Source organism: Boleophthalmus pectinirostris, unplaced genomic scaffold (genome assembly GCF_026225935.1).
Source record: "Boleophthalmus pectinirostris isolate CB_2022bp ecotype Guang Dong unplaced genomic scaffold, ASM2622593v1 HiC_scaffold_17, whole genome shotgun sequence".
Taxonomy (NCBI): Eukaryota; Metazoa; Chordata; class Actinopteri; order Gobiiformes; family Gobiidae; genus Boleophthalmus; species Boleophthalmus pectinirostris.
In genome coordinates, this window is record NW_026571115.1 from 7,371,372 (window position 1) to 7,385,753 (window position 14,382).

Genomic DNA, 14,382 nt, shown 5'->3' on the forward strand with positions numbered 1-14,382 from the left:
TTGTCCAAACATGGATGCGAGCATTGAGCACCTGGTGATTTTTAAAGTTCCTCTCGTACCGGAGCCAGAACATGAACAACTTACTTGTTTTAAAGAGGAGATCGAGAAGGAGAAGGACGAGGTTTTTGGCCGTGGTGTTTTGTGGGACAGCGGCAGCGACGTCCGTTGAAAGGAACGTGTGGATGTGGAGACGTAGCCAAGAGTGGTGAGTGGTGATGTGCTTCACTTCAGTGACACAGAGTTCATTAACAATTTTCGCCTACTTCAGCGCAGAATAGTGACGTTTGTGGCTTGTTGATAACGTGTAGGTCAAATGAATGCGCTTTGGCCGTTCACACTGAAGTGGCATGTCAAAAGATCAGATATGTATCGGTTTCAGGAGCACATATCCAAGTGTCCTGGGTCACATTTGAAAAAATTGAATCTGTGTCGTTCAGACTGTCATTAAAAGATCAGATACAGGTCACATAGAAGCCAAAAAATCGGATTTGGGTCACTTCAGGCTGCAGTCTGAACGCAGCCTTAGATGCCATCGAAAATGAAACAAATGCCAAAAGTCGCCAAAATCACCACTAACTGTGTTTTTAAGAAATATTGGTGCATCTTTTATACTGTAGCAGTTTAGCACTTGTCAAACCACGGAAGTGCGCTGAACACTCTGAAGCTCTGAACCAATCGCAGAGCGGAACATTCGCTGAGCCAATGAAACGCTTCGATACACTGAAACGATCGACACGCAGAGTGAAGCAGTAGGGGGAGGGACCCACACTTGGACACTTTAGTCACGGGAGCGGCTGCTACAAGACGAGCTCCGAGGCAGTGCTTTGGAGCAATTTGTTTCAGAAAGAACGAGACGTGCTCCGGAGCTCCGTCTCATTTGCCCATCACTAGGTTTAACTAAGAAATACTGCTGTTTGTATAGGCTCTATTCACGCTTAGGGGAAGATGGTAGATGGTATTGGAAGCATGCAGATGATGACTTCCAGTGTAATTACCAACACTGGGCCTGTGATAAAACTGAATTCAGCAGCAGCGTCTTCACAACCTGCCAAAACTTTCCATGAGGGATATTACTTATAGGGTTGGAAGTGTTGATCTGCTGAACATAATGGAACGCTACAATGACATCTTTTTTTTTACTACTAAATTAGACAAATTATAATACACAAATTAATGGGCAATCTACAAAAGGAAAAAAAGAAAGAAGGCAATGGCATCTAAATGAAGAAAACCAGGCAATTTTTGTCAGTTTTCCCAGATTTTGTCAGAGTTACTGTCGTCAACAAAGCCCAAAGGAAGTCGTCATCCGCCTGCCTCCAAATGTCTGCCAGTTCTGCGACGTAAATGTGAATAGAGCCCGTTAGAAAAAAAGCAATCATCAAAACGTGCAAAAAAGGTCTTATATTACATAATTATATTACATAATTACGATAATGTTGTTTCCTCATCACAAACACACCTGGACTTGTGTTTTGTTTCATTCACACACGTTTAATACACAAACCCTGCATATTTAGGCTGAGTTCTCTCAAAAGGAAGGGCAAAGTTATGTTCACAGTACAATACAACAACAAAGTCAAGTGTAAGATTGACTGGAGAAAATCTCTAGATTAGAACTTTCAGCTGTGTTCTTGGAGCTGCGTCTTTTCTCAGAAGTCATTGATCTGTAACAGGAAGCACAGACTGACGGACAAGTATTCACCCCAGCCTCTCTATAGGACACACACACACAGACATCACTATCAGATATATAGACTGGGTCTGTGTAAGGATAAAAGTTTCCCAAAAATCAATACACAGATAACCGATGATAAAACTAGACTCAAAAGTAGAAAATAATCTGGAAAAAGTATTGGTCTTGATCTATACCAGAACAAGTATGAAACCACATGAGAAATGAAATAGACTCACATTTAATTATAGTGAATTTGAACGTCGTGTTGTCTAAAAATACTGTTTTTATCATTGTGGTAATAGACTCAGTGTCAAGTAATGAGAATTCTCTTTGAATTGAAAGTACTTGAAGTTTTAGTATTGTAATAACACAACTAAGAATAAAATTTCAAGTTTCTTTGCCAAGGGGCACTCTGCCACAAGAGTCTATATATATAACAGCTCATTTTCTCATTTTAGATTCACGTATTTTTTTTATTTTTATTTTTTTTACAAAACTTTAACTTCTTCAAATCACATCTGAAAACCATGTAGTATGTAGTATGAATTCAAGTTCATGTTCACAATATCAGCTTAACCGATTATCATGAAACCGATACCCGTTCCGGTAAACGTTTCAGCTCTTAAAGCTACCATCCGTACGTTGAGAAGGTAGCTTTAAGTCATGTGTGGTTTACATGTGGACATTTGCTGGTAAGTAAACGATAACGGTTACATAACACGATTAGATCTCTTGTGTAATAAGTCAATTGTGGTTTAAGGAAATTTCCTTTAAGTGGCCTTTTCCATCCCTACACTGGTACACATCGGTTAACATCGGATGGGGGTGAGCAAAAACATCGAAATATCTATATATCGTATCGTTTAATGTGATGATACAGTATCGATATCATGGGCTGCTGTATTGTTATATTGGCAAGAGTATTTTTTTGGTACTAAAAAACTAAACAATTTTGTTACAGAGCTACAGTTTTTTGCTTGTTTAGAGAAAGGAAACTTGTTTATGCAACACATTTGACATTTTCACTGTTTAGAGGATTCAGATGTTTGTGTTTCATATTCACTTTGCACAAAAAGTGGTTTAACAAAGACTTTAACTTTCACAGTTATGATTTAGCCTTTATTTTTTATTGAATCGATTTGAAAATATATCATATTGCATCATATCGAATCGAAAGCTCACTGTATCAAGATATGTATCGTATCGTGGCCCATGTATTGCATTATGTATCGTATCAGCAACTTCTTAATGATACCCAGCCTTAATATTGGGTATCAGTAGAAACTTAAAGTCAAAGTATCGATATCAGTATCAGAGCGGAAAAGCTGGATCTTGCATTCCTAATTCAAATGTGGGTATTTTGTATTACGTTTGTGCAGGAGATGGTTTAACAAAGAAATACTGCTGTTTATATTAGAAAATAAAAAATATCATGTACAATATAGTAATTATTGCATGTATTGCAAAATCGTCATCTGTAGCCTAAGTATCATATCGGATTATAAAGGACCCTAACGGACAAAAATTCTGTCAGTAAAACTATACATCTGTCTTTATGCACCTCGACTTAAATCTGAGCCGAGCCTTTCATACTCTGTTGCCGTGGTGACAAAAATAGCTGCGTAGTGAAGCATTAAGAGCACGGCCGGCTGCGTGTGAGCACCGAGCTGTCAGGGCCTCCGCAATCTGGTGCCAGTCTGTTCAGAGCACCGCTGCAAGGGATCATGGGAGATATTTAGGTTATCTGTCCCTTCAGAGACTAAACACAAGAGGATAAATGCCAGACAATAGCTGTAATGTATTAAAGGTCACGTAATTGATTCATGTATTAGTCCTGAGTTTAGTCTTCATCATCTTAAAGGGCCGGTACCTCATTTTCTCTACAGATATATTGCATAAGCAGCTCTTGAGGTCAAAGTAAGTCTGCTGACTGCATCTAATTAAAAAGTATTTTATTGTCTGGTGACCAGGAAGTGCACATTAGCATGCTAGTTGTTGTTAGCTTTACCGTCGTACTGCAAAATTACCCTCCCAGAATGCCTAAGGTAAGTGAGGAATAACTTTGGACCACTGCAAACCATTTATAATGAACTACCGTAAAATACAAAATAATAAACGGGGAGTTTATTTGTTTCAATCACTTAACAGACCAGGCATTTATTTGAGACCAAGCGGCAATATGGGGCAGGCGATTAATTCCTTCCTCACAAAAATCTTGCTCAGCAAAACTGAAAATATGGTACTCAAATTCTTTTAACTAGTATGACTATAATTTACAGTTTTTACGGCACTACTCAGAGGTACCTTGTCTGCACAATTCCTGCCACCTCGTCTCCTGCCTTTCTTCACCCCTTTGCCACAACTTTCCTCTTACACCACAGCAGCTACGATGACATTGCAGGCTTTCTACAAATTGCTAAACTGAAGTAATATTACCAAAACTCCTAAAAGCTGCTTCCATTTCCTGCCCGCTATGTTGCGCCATCTTTCTTTTTTACCTCACTTCGAAATAGGGATTTCACATCAGCATCATCTGTTCCTCCACTTTTTCAGTGAAGCTGAGGGTGATCGGACGCAGCACATACAATATAGCCTATCCATTCTGAGTCACGTAGGCTGTAAACATCAGGCTCTCTGTGGTGTCACTGCACTAATCATGAGATCTTGGTTAAATAAAGCACAAAAAAACGGAAATGGGAGTTTGAGCAACCTTCTCGGCAGCAGCCAGAACTAGGGATGGGCATTCGATGAAATTTTCTTAATCGATTGTCTGAAGAATTAACGATCGAGTATCGATTAATCATTAACGTTTTTATATTAAAATGATCATCATTATTATTACTATCTGCACTACTAATCTGCATAAATAAATTCAACTTTACGACATATAAACCGTAACCACTCTAGAGCCACATCAGCCGTTTTGGATTATAATGTGTTTAATTCAGTTTTGCACAACTCTCACAGAAACAAAACTTAAAACCACATCACTAATTTGCATAAACTAAGTGAAGATAAAACTACAGCTCTTGTGTCACTGATGCGGTCAGTTTCTGTTGGATTAAAAGACATGATTCAGGTGAATACAGGTTAGTGTGACCAGATTTGTGTTTGTCAAAACCAGGACACCGTACGGGGGGAGGGAGGTGGGGACTCGTCATCGACATTGAGCGACTCTCACCTGGCAAAACTTTTTCCCACTGGACACCGAAACATATGTGCTGCTTTATACACTGTGCACATGGACTCACTCTTGTCCCAAACGCAACAGAAAGTGTGGAATTTCTTGTACAAATCATCGTTAAATACACGTTTGTGCTTTGGTACATTACAGACTGACCCACTGTTTGTGTCTCGCTCCTTCTGATGCAGAGACACATGTACAGACCTGTTTGGTCACACTACAACAACCTACATTCGGTTTGTCGATTAAAATTAACGTAATCGATGAAATTCTTAATGATCAATTATCGATTAATCGACTAATCATGCCCATCCCTAGCCAGAACCACTGTTGGGGGTGTCAGCATAAGCTACTTTCTATATAGACTCGCTGTTTATTTGGAAGCAGTCATTTATCAAAATATACAAAAAAACAAACAAAACGCAGTTATTTGGTATTTTACGGGAGTTCTGTTTCTCACATTTTTAAAAAGAACTGTTTAAGGTCCAATATTACTAAATTAACAGCTTTAAGCCATTTAATAATGCTGTTACTTCATCAAAAACAGATCTGGAGTTATGTTTTGTTTCATTCACACATGTTTGAGTAATCCTGTATTATTAGTCTGTCTACATCCCCAAAGCTCAAAACGCTCTGTTCCACCTTTTTCAGTTTTCAAGTTAACAGCTCCTTTTAGCTTTAGTTCAGTAGAGATTGGAAATTCCAGGGCTGAAATGATAAAAACACAGTAGAGCACATCCTGTATTATGACATGACATCACAAGTTGGAAGTGTTTTGAGGGAGGAGGAGTGTTTTCAGTTTGAGAGAAGAATTGTGTGTTAAACATGTGTGAATGAAACAAAACACAACTCCAGGTCTGTTCGTGATAAGGAAACAACATAGTAACACAGATCAGAAAATAATGCTTGAGGCAGTTAAAATTTTCACAACACAAAACGACCAACAAAGCACGCACTAGACTGTTATGTAATAGATCAGAAACCTGGAGGTCTCACACACTATAGAGCTGTTAAGTGATGATGTTACACCGGGAACTGACAACTTCACAGCTGATTTTCTAGCTTTGTTTTTTGTGCGTTTTTTTTTTTTTTTTTTTTTTTTTCACAGTGCTGTCTACCTTGAACCCACTGACATCACAATTAACCCTATTCTAAAGTCCATTCCGGTGTTTAAATTGCGTGTGTTTTTATCACAAATTTACAAATGGTAAAAGTGAACCGGTCCTTATTGCAATTTCAAAGCTGTTCAGATCAAAATAGAATATCTTTTGAAAGGGGAAAAGTTCTCACCAAATGAAATCAGGATGGAATAATTTTTCAAAAAACCATGAATATATTAACACAACTGTTAAATGAGCTAAAATCCATTTCAGATCATTTCCACGCTCAAATTGCCTTCACTAAACTTCTAAGCTGCAGTCATCGATTCAGGTTTATTTAAACTAGACCTGGATGGTTTTTCAAAAAGTTAATTTCACAATTTTCCAGATTTTTAAATGCAGAATTTTACATGTTAAAGGGACAGTCTGGAATTTTAGACATAGGACCTCATTTACTAGTTAGCCAGAGTCCTTGTACTTGCAGAGATCACTGGTGCTAGGCTAGTGCATGTCAATGGCCATAGTTAGCCTGCTACTAAAAACAGTCTTACCCACTCCACAAAACACCCGAAGCAAATCTATTATTACACCAGACTGTCCATGTAAATGTCTGTGTTGATAGAATAATTTTAGAAGTTAAACTAACCTTGCATTTGAAGGATTTATGTCTGAGCTGCAGCAGCGAGTTGTACTTCCTGATAGAAAGCTTAGCAGCGGCGGACTGATATATGAGAAAATAGTCCCTCAACATGCCACGATTCATGTGATGCAAGGTTAGTTTTATTTCAAACATTTTTCTGTCAACACAGACAGACAGTCTGGCGTAATAATAGTTTTGTTTCGGGTGTTTTGTGGAGTGGGTAAGACTGTTTTTAGTGGCAGGATAACTATGGCCATTGACATGCACTAGCCTAGCACCAGTGACCTCTGCAAATACAAGGACTGGATGGAATATTTTAAAAAGTGTCTCCACATGTCTCCAACACTCTGGCTCACTAGGAAATGAGATCTATGTCCAAAATTCTGAACTGTCCCCTTAAAGTTTTTATCTTTATTACACTTCAGTGCAGTTGTTTAAATCACCGGTCACTCACTCAGAGCATTGCTGAGGCTGACAAATAGGGGAAGTTGACAAGAAAACGTATTATTATTAGAAAATAAAGGTGCATTCAAGAAAAAAAAATCATGATATTTTACGATTTTACCAAATTAGCATATAGTCATATAAATCAGAGGACAATTCAGTAAATATAATGTTATTAAAGGTCACATATTACACAAAATCAACTCTTGTGAGCTTTGTTATCATGACAAACATGTTATTTGTCTAGTAGGGATGTAAACATATTCAAAACTCTTGATACAGTATTTTCACAATATACATCCCACGGTACAATATTTATTGCGATATTTTGTAGACGCTAGCAAAATTGTGAAAATGCAACTTTTTCCTTTAAAAATGCCTTGACAAGACTTTTGTTCTGTCATAATCCAAAGAATTAAGATTTAAATTTAAGATTATTATTTGTATTACTTTCTCTGTAGTCTGCACTGTAATGGAGCAAAGGATCATGGTATATGTAATACACTCAGTTTTTTTTTTTTTAGCTATTGCCGCACCAAAACAATGAATTTAAGCAAAGAGACTTGTACTTCAATATATTATGTTGGCCCACGGTATTATTGTGAGACTTTTCACGATGATATCACAATATTTTAGTTGTTGCTACATCCCTACTGTCAAGTGAAGGTGTATGGAGTTTAAAAAGGTGGAAGGTGGAATTTTATTGAGAGAAGAACTCTAAAAAATCCTAAATATGCAGGGTTTGTGTGTTAAACATGTGTGAATGAAACAAAACACAACTCCAGGTCTGTTTGAGATAAGAAAACAACATTATAACATAGCAAAAAAACCCAAAAAACTCTCTAACAGTGAAATACCGATGCCAACGTGACCACATGTGTTATGAAAAGCCATACATACTATAGCTTTATAAATAGGTGCTTTAAATGAGTTTTTACTGTAGTGGTCATAGATTGGACTCTGTGTACATGGCTCTGACCTCAGCTCCAGTCTCACAGTCTCATCCTCAGAGTCTGCCCCAGCTCCGATCAATGGACAACATCAAAACAAACAGCTCCACTACACGACTTTTGTATCACCGAATATTATGTCTAACACGCTCAATATAAAGAAAAACTCTAATGCTATATTTACTGGACTTTTGGATAACGTGTTTTTACTCACACTGGGTTTATTTCGTTGGGAAGTATTGAGTTGAATATGCTGCTGTAAGGATTAGATCATAAAAAGGTGGTCGCAAAAATGTATCTGCTCCATCTGACCCTTTCCTCTGATCCTCTGCTCCATCAGACCCTCTCCCTCTGTATCTTCTGTTCCATTAGACCCTCTCCTCAGCTCCTCTGCTCCATTTGACTCTATTCGCTGGACCTTCTGCTCCATCTGACCCTTTCCACTGCTCCATCTGACCTTTTCCATCTGACCCTCTCCTCTTTTCCCTCTGCTCCATCTGACCCTCTCCTCTTCATCCTCGGGTCCAGTTCACCCGATTCTCTGCACCTTCTGCTCCATCTGACCTTCTCCACTCATCCTCTGGTCCATGTGGCCCTCTTCTCTACACCTTCTGCTCCATCTGACCATCTCCACTCATCCTTTGGTCCATCTGATCCTCTTCTTTACACCTTCTGCTCCAGCTGACCTTCTCCACTCATCCTCTGGTCCATCTGATCCTCTTCTCTCCATCTTCTGCTCCATCTGACCTTCTCCACTCATCCTCTGGTCCATCTGATCCTCTTCTCTCCATCTTCTGCTCCATCTGACCTTCTCCTCTCATCCTCTGGTCCATTTGACTCTCTCTTCTGCTCCTCTACCTCCTTTGCTTCTCTGACCCTTTCCTCTTCATCCTCTGCTCCATCCACTTCAAAGTACCATGTCACTTTTCTCATCTGCTTGTCTCCACGGATATCTGTTTGTTGCTGGAATGTTTCACAGTGTGGCATCAGACTTAGCTATCTCCATGAGGACACGCAATGGCCCCCACCACATCAAGTTATAGGTCAGATGTGTGGAGTAGCAAGCCCCCTCCCCGTAAGAATGCCTGTTTTTCGATGTATTTTTTCAGCTATTAAACACTAAAAGACCTGTAATTGAATAAATGTAAGATGTTTAATGCTAGACAGTGTAACATTCAAGGCAACGCAATCTCCATGAAGTAATGTCACTCAGTTTCAACAAAGAAAAGGCTTGATACCAAAAAGCTGAATGATTTTTTACAATAGTGTAACATTTTCAACAGGGTGTCCCAAAAAACTGACATCAATTTGCAGGCCAATAATGTTGGCAATTCTTGTTGAAATAACCTGAAATTTTCACAGAATGTTCAGAAACAGATCGAGATTTTACATTTAATGTTTTATTTTTGTTCTGGTTTCAGGTTGAGCCATTCACTCCCAAAGAGGAGTCATTTTGTGAATGTGAAGTCATTTTGGAGTCTGCTCGCACACACTCACCCAAGACTGTGCAGCCTTCAGTGCAACATTTGGAAAAACTTCACCAAGTGGCAAACAAATTTCGACTTGGTACCAAAAAGTAACAATCTGATAGACCAACATAAACATCATCATCGAGCTAGACTTATTAGTTTTCAAGATAATTTATTTTTAAATTATGTACATTTTTGGGACACCCTGTATATTTTCAAATGTTACAATGTCAAGAGAAGTTAAAGTTAAACGTTACTTCTATAGCACTTTCAATAAAACTAATGAGCTCAACAGCCATGGTGAAATACTGAATGTGATTTTAGTCCCAAATATTAGGGGTGTGCAAAAATATTGGAATATCGATATATCATATCGTTTAATGTGATGATACAGTATCGATATCGTGGGCTACTGTATCGATATGTCACCAAGAATATTTTTACGTGTGTTTTACTAAATTATTTTGTTACAGTGCTACAGTTTTGTTGCTTGTGGAGTGAAAGGAAACTCATTTATGCGACACATTTGACATTTTCACTGTTTTGACGATTAAAATGTTTGTGTTTCATATGAAATTTGCACAAGAAGTGGTTTAACAAACACTTTTAGTATCACAGCCACGATTTAGCCTTTATTTTTTATTGAACTGTATCGAATCGATTTGAAATATATCATATCGAATCGAAAGTGCACTGTATCGAGATATGTATCGTATCGTGGCCTGTGTATCGAGGTATGTATCGTATCGGCAACGTCTTAATGATACCCAGCCCTACCAAATATAGATCAGGTCCACTCTACAACTAGTCACAGAAGGTAAAAAAATAGTCTTTTATGTACTGATGTATGGATACTTGCTCTAATTTCAGTATTGATTAGTATCTGGGTATTGATTATCCCCATGGAGACAGACGGGTGCCAGACAAGTTACATATTTCACCTTTAAAAAAACTCCTACAAAAACAACAGAACCCTCTTTAGCTCCTGTCTCTTCTTCTGTGCCTATTCTCAAACAAAACGTCAGATTTCCAGCTCCGGCTCTGTCCTCATATCGCGTTACATGAATCCGAGAGCTTTTCCTGCTTGAGTACTACAGCCCGTCTTATTTTAGTATTACGGTATCGGATCCTCCACTTTGGCTTGACAGGCTTCACACGAGATGCTGGTGGTTGAAAGTTTCCCTCCAAACAAAATAGATACAAACAACAAACACGGATCAGGCAGGGAGACGTGAATTTGATCAAACCCGCGGGGCACGTTTTCCAGTGACACGAATCCGGTAGAGATGTGGAAATATATGAGAGGAGCCTGTATCAGAAAGAGAGGGAGAAAAAGAAAGAGAGAGATCAAACGCCGGCTCGGATTTGGGAATTACAGTGATAAGGCGGTTTGAACGCTGCTGACGGCGGAAAGAGAGAGGGAGAGGGGGAGGGGGTGGAGAGATAGAGGAGGCAGGGGAGGGAGAGAGAAAGAGAATGGAAAGAAAAGAGGAGAATGAGAGAGGAAAAGCGGGATGGATAAGTAGAGGAGGTAGCGGAGGGAGAAAGAAGGAGGGACAGAGAGAGAGAGGAAAGAAATGAGAGGTAGAGGAGGGAGGAAAGGGTGAGGGAGGGAGAGAGGAGGAGGAGAAAGTGACAGATGAGGGATAAGGAGGGAAAGGGAAGAGAGAGGAGAGGAGAGAGGGAGAGAGGGGAATGAGAGATACATAGAGGAAGGAGAAGAGAGAGAGTGGGGGTGGAGAGATAGAGGAGAGAGAGAGAGTGAGGAGGGAGGGAGAGAGAGAAGGGAGGAGAGAGGAAAGAAAAGAGAAAAGAGCGAGAGAAAGAGGGTATGGAGAGATAGAGAAGGGAGAGGAGGTGAAAGTGACAGAAGAGTGATAAGGAGGGAAAGGGGAGAGAGAGAGGAGAAAGAGAAAGAGGGAAAGGGGGACGGAGAGATAGAAGAGGGGGAGGAGAGAGAGAGGGGCGGAGAGATAGAGGAGGAGAGAGCGACAGAAGAGGGAGGGAGGGAAGGGAAAGAGAGAGGATGGAGAGAAAGAAAGCGAGATGGACACCCAGGAGAGAGAGAGAGAAGAAGTAGGGAGGAAGAAGAAGAGAGTGGGAAAAGGAGAGACTTTTAACTAGACATTTAGGGAGAAAGTGTGAGAGAGAGAGAACGGGGGATGGAAAGAGAGATGGGAGAGGAAGAAACACGGAGAGAGGAGAGAGAGGAAAGAAGAGAAAGAGAAGTAGACATGAAGATAGGGGAGTGTGAGAAATGAGAAAAGTGAAAGAGAGACAGACAGGGGGAACAGAAGGGAGAGAAAGAGGGGGATGGTAGAGAGTAAAGACAGAGGCAGAGGCAGGAAGAGGAACGGGGGAAAAGAGAGAGTGAGAGTGCACTGTAAAAGACGAGCGCAGATATAATTTGATGATCTGATTTGAGTAGTTTGGATCTATTTTCGGTGTATAGTTTCCCATAATATGTTTTATCCTGCTGAGAAAAATGGACTTGTATATACAGTAGTTTTTTGGGGACAATAAGCTCCATTCACGCTTACGCCACAAACCAGGAAGACTTTTGGAAACATGCAACTTTGGTGTAGTTCCCGACACTGGGCTCGCCTACGACTGTAATAAAACCCATTGAAGTAAAAGTGATCAGTGATAAAATGAAGACTGGATATGTATGTGCGGTTTGGAATCAACTGGAATTTGATGTGTCAGTGGGGAAATGATGAAAACTGTGGTATGGTTGTAATTGTTGATTAGCCGAACATAACAGAACGCTACAATGACATGGAGATGAAGAAAACTGGGCCATTTTCAAAATTTTCCTACACCCCATCCACACTAGTATGTATTCGAGTCATTTTCGTTGGGGATGCAGTGTTCATTCACACTAATCCGATGGAAAACGGCTCCAGAGACGAAACGATCTGGTGCCGCCAGCTCCCATAAATTCATCTGATTACAGATCCAATCCAGCGCTGTGTGGATGCCTGAAAACGCTGATAAGCTGACGTAGGAGCTCTAGTTGCCATCCTTACTGGACCACATCAATGTGACTTGCGCCTTCCTGATTCGCTGGGTTCATGACATTGGTCAAGTGACGATATTGTGAAAAACAGTTTAAACAAACCAGAGACAAACGTGAAACAGCGTAGCTAGAACTGCTTGCACACAACAGACTCACTATTAGCAGAACACCCCTCTGTCACAGAAAGAGTACATATAATCCACTGAGTTGTGTCCTTTTTGAGTCTGACAGAAGCTGAACAGCATCAGGACACAAGGAGCAAGCTGTTTTTTTGAGTGCTTCATTTATGCAAATTAGCTATGCAGTTTTAAGTTTTGTTTCTGTAAAACGTAAACAAATATGCTCAAAGTGTGGATGGGGAAGGCTTGCGGACACAGAAACGATGTGTCTGGACGCAAATCGTTTCCGATATGGTGATACGGTGATTTGTTTCAGTGTAAACATAACCCTAGATTTTGTCAGACTTATGACTGCGAACAGAGTCCGCCGGAAGTTGCCATCACATGTTTCCATATGTCTTCCTGGTTTGTGACGTAAGCGTGACTGGAGCCTATTGAACAGAAACAGAAGGTTTGAGTTTTTTTGGGTTGTTAAAAGTCCTCTATTACGCAAAATTGACTCTTTTGAGCTTTAAGCCATGTTAAAATGTTGTTACTTCATCAAAAACAGACCTGGAGTTGTGTTTTGTTTGAGAAATGCTGTTTTTTTTTTATTTTGAGAGAAGAACTCAGCGTAAATATGCAGGATTTGTGTGTTAAACATGAAACATGAACAAATGAAAAAAAACAACTACAGGTCTGTTTGTGATGAGGAAACTACATTACAACATAGATCAGAAAATAGCGTAATATGAGCCCTTTAATTGCTATGACAACGCTGCTCATTTTTCACCACTCTGAAGCCCATTTACCTTTCACGGTTTGACAAACACTGTGACGATATTAAATCCACTTCTCAAAGCATAAAATCGTATCCTTTTATAATTCCGTTGTTCCACACTGGTCTCTGGTGCGCTTCTGTTGCATTTAATTAAGACTAATTAGAATTTATTGTAGACACGCGTATTTTAAAATGATCACAGACGAAATTCATAATGACTAAAGTTTGGTGGAAAAACAAAAACAGAGCGTTGAAAGCGGCTAACAGGATTTCACACACACGAGACTTCACTGGGCCGTACGCACCTGGAAGCCATTTTTAATAAAGCAACAACAATGTTTTTGTTTCAAAGCGAACAAATGAAGAGGTTAAGCCGATGTCACAGTGGAAATTCATCTCTTAGTCGTGTTTGGGCGTGTTAAACGTGATACAGGAAGTGCTCCACTGTGTTTTTAAACTACATACACTTTCACTAGAAACATTTGGATCATTTCAGTCCTGGAATTGCCAATCTCTACTGAACTAAGGCAGTCTGAACGACACAGATCAGATTTTTTTCCCAGGCCACTTGGATATGTGCTCCTAAAACCGATACATATCTGATCTTTTGACATGCCACTTCAGTCTGAACGGCCAGGTCGCCTTCATCCCACCTATTAGGGAAGGGCATGATTAGTCGATTAATCGATAATTGATCATTAAGAATTTCAGTGATTACGTTCATTTTAATCGACAAACCGAATGTAGGTTGCTGTGCGTAGCATAGAGTGACCAAACAGGGTCTGTACATGTGTCTCTCTGCATCAGAAGGAGCGAGACACAAACAGTCGGTCAGTCTGCAGCGTACTGAAGTGCAAATGCGAATGATGTGCAACGATGACTTGTACAAGAAAGTCCACGCTTTCCGTTCGGTACAAGTGTGAGTCCATGTGCACAGTGTATAAAGCAGCACATATGTTTCTGTGTCCAGTGGGATAAAGTTTTGCCAGGTGAGAGTCGCGCAATGTCGATGACGAGTCCCC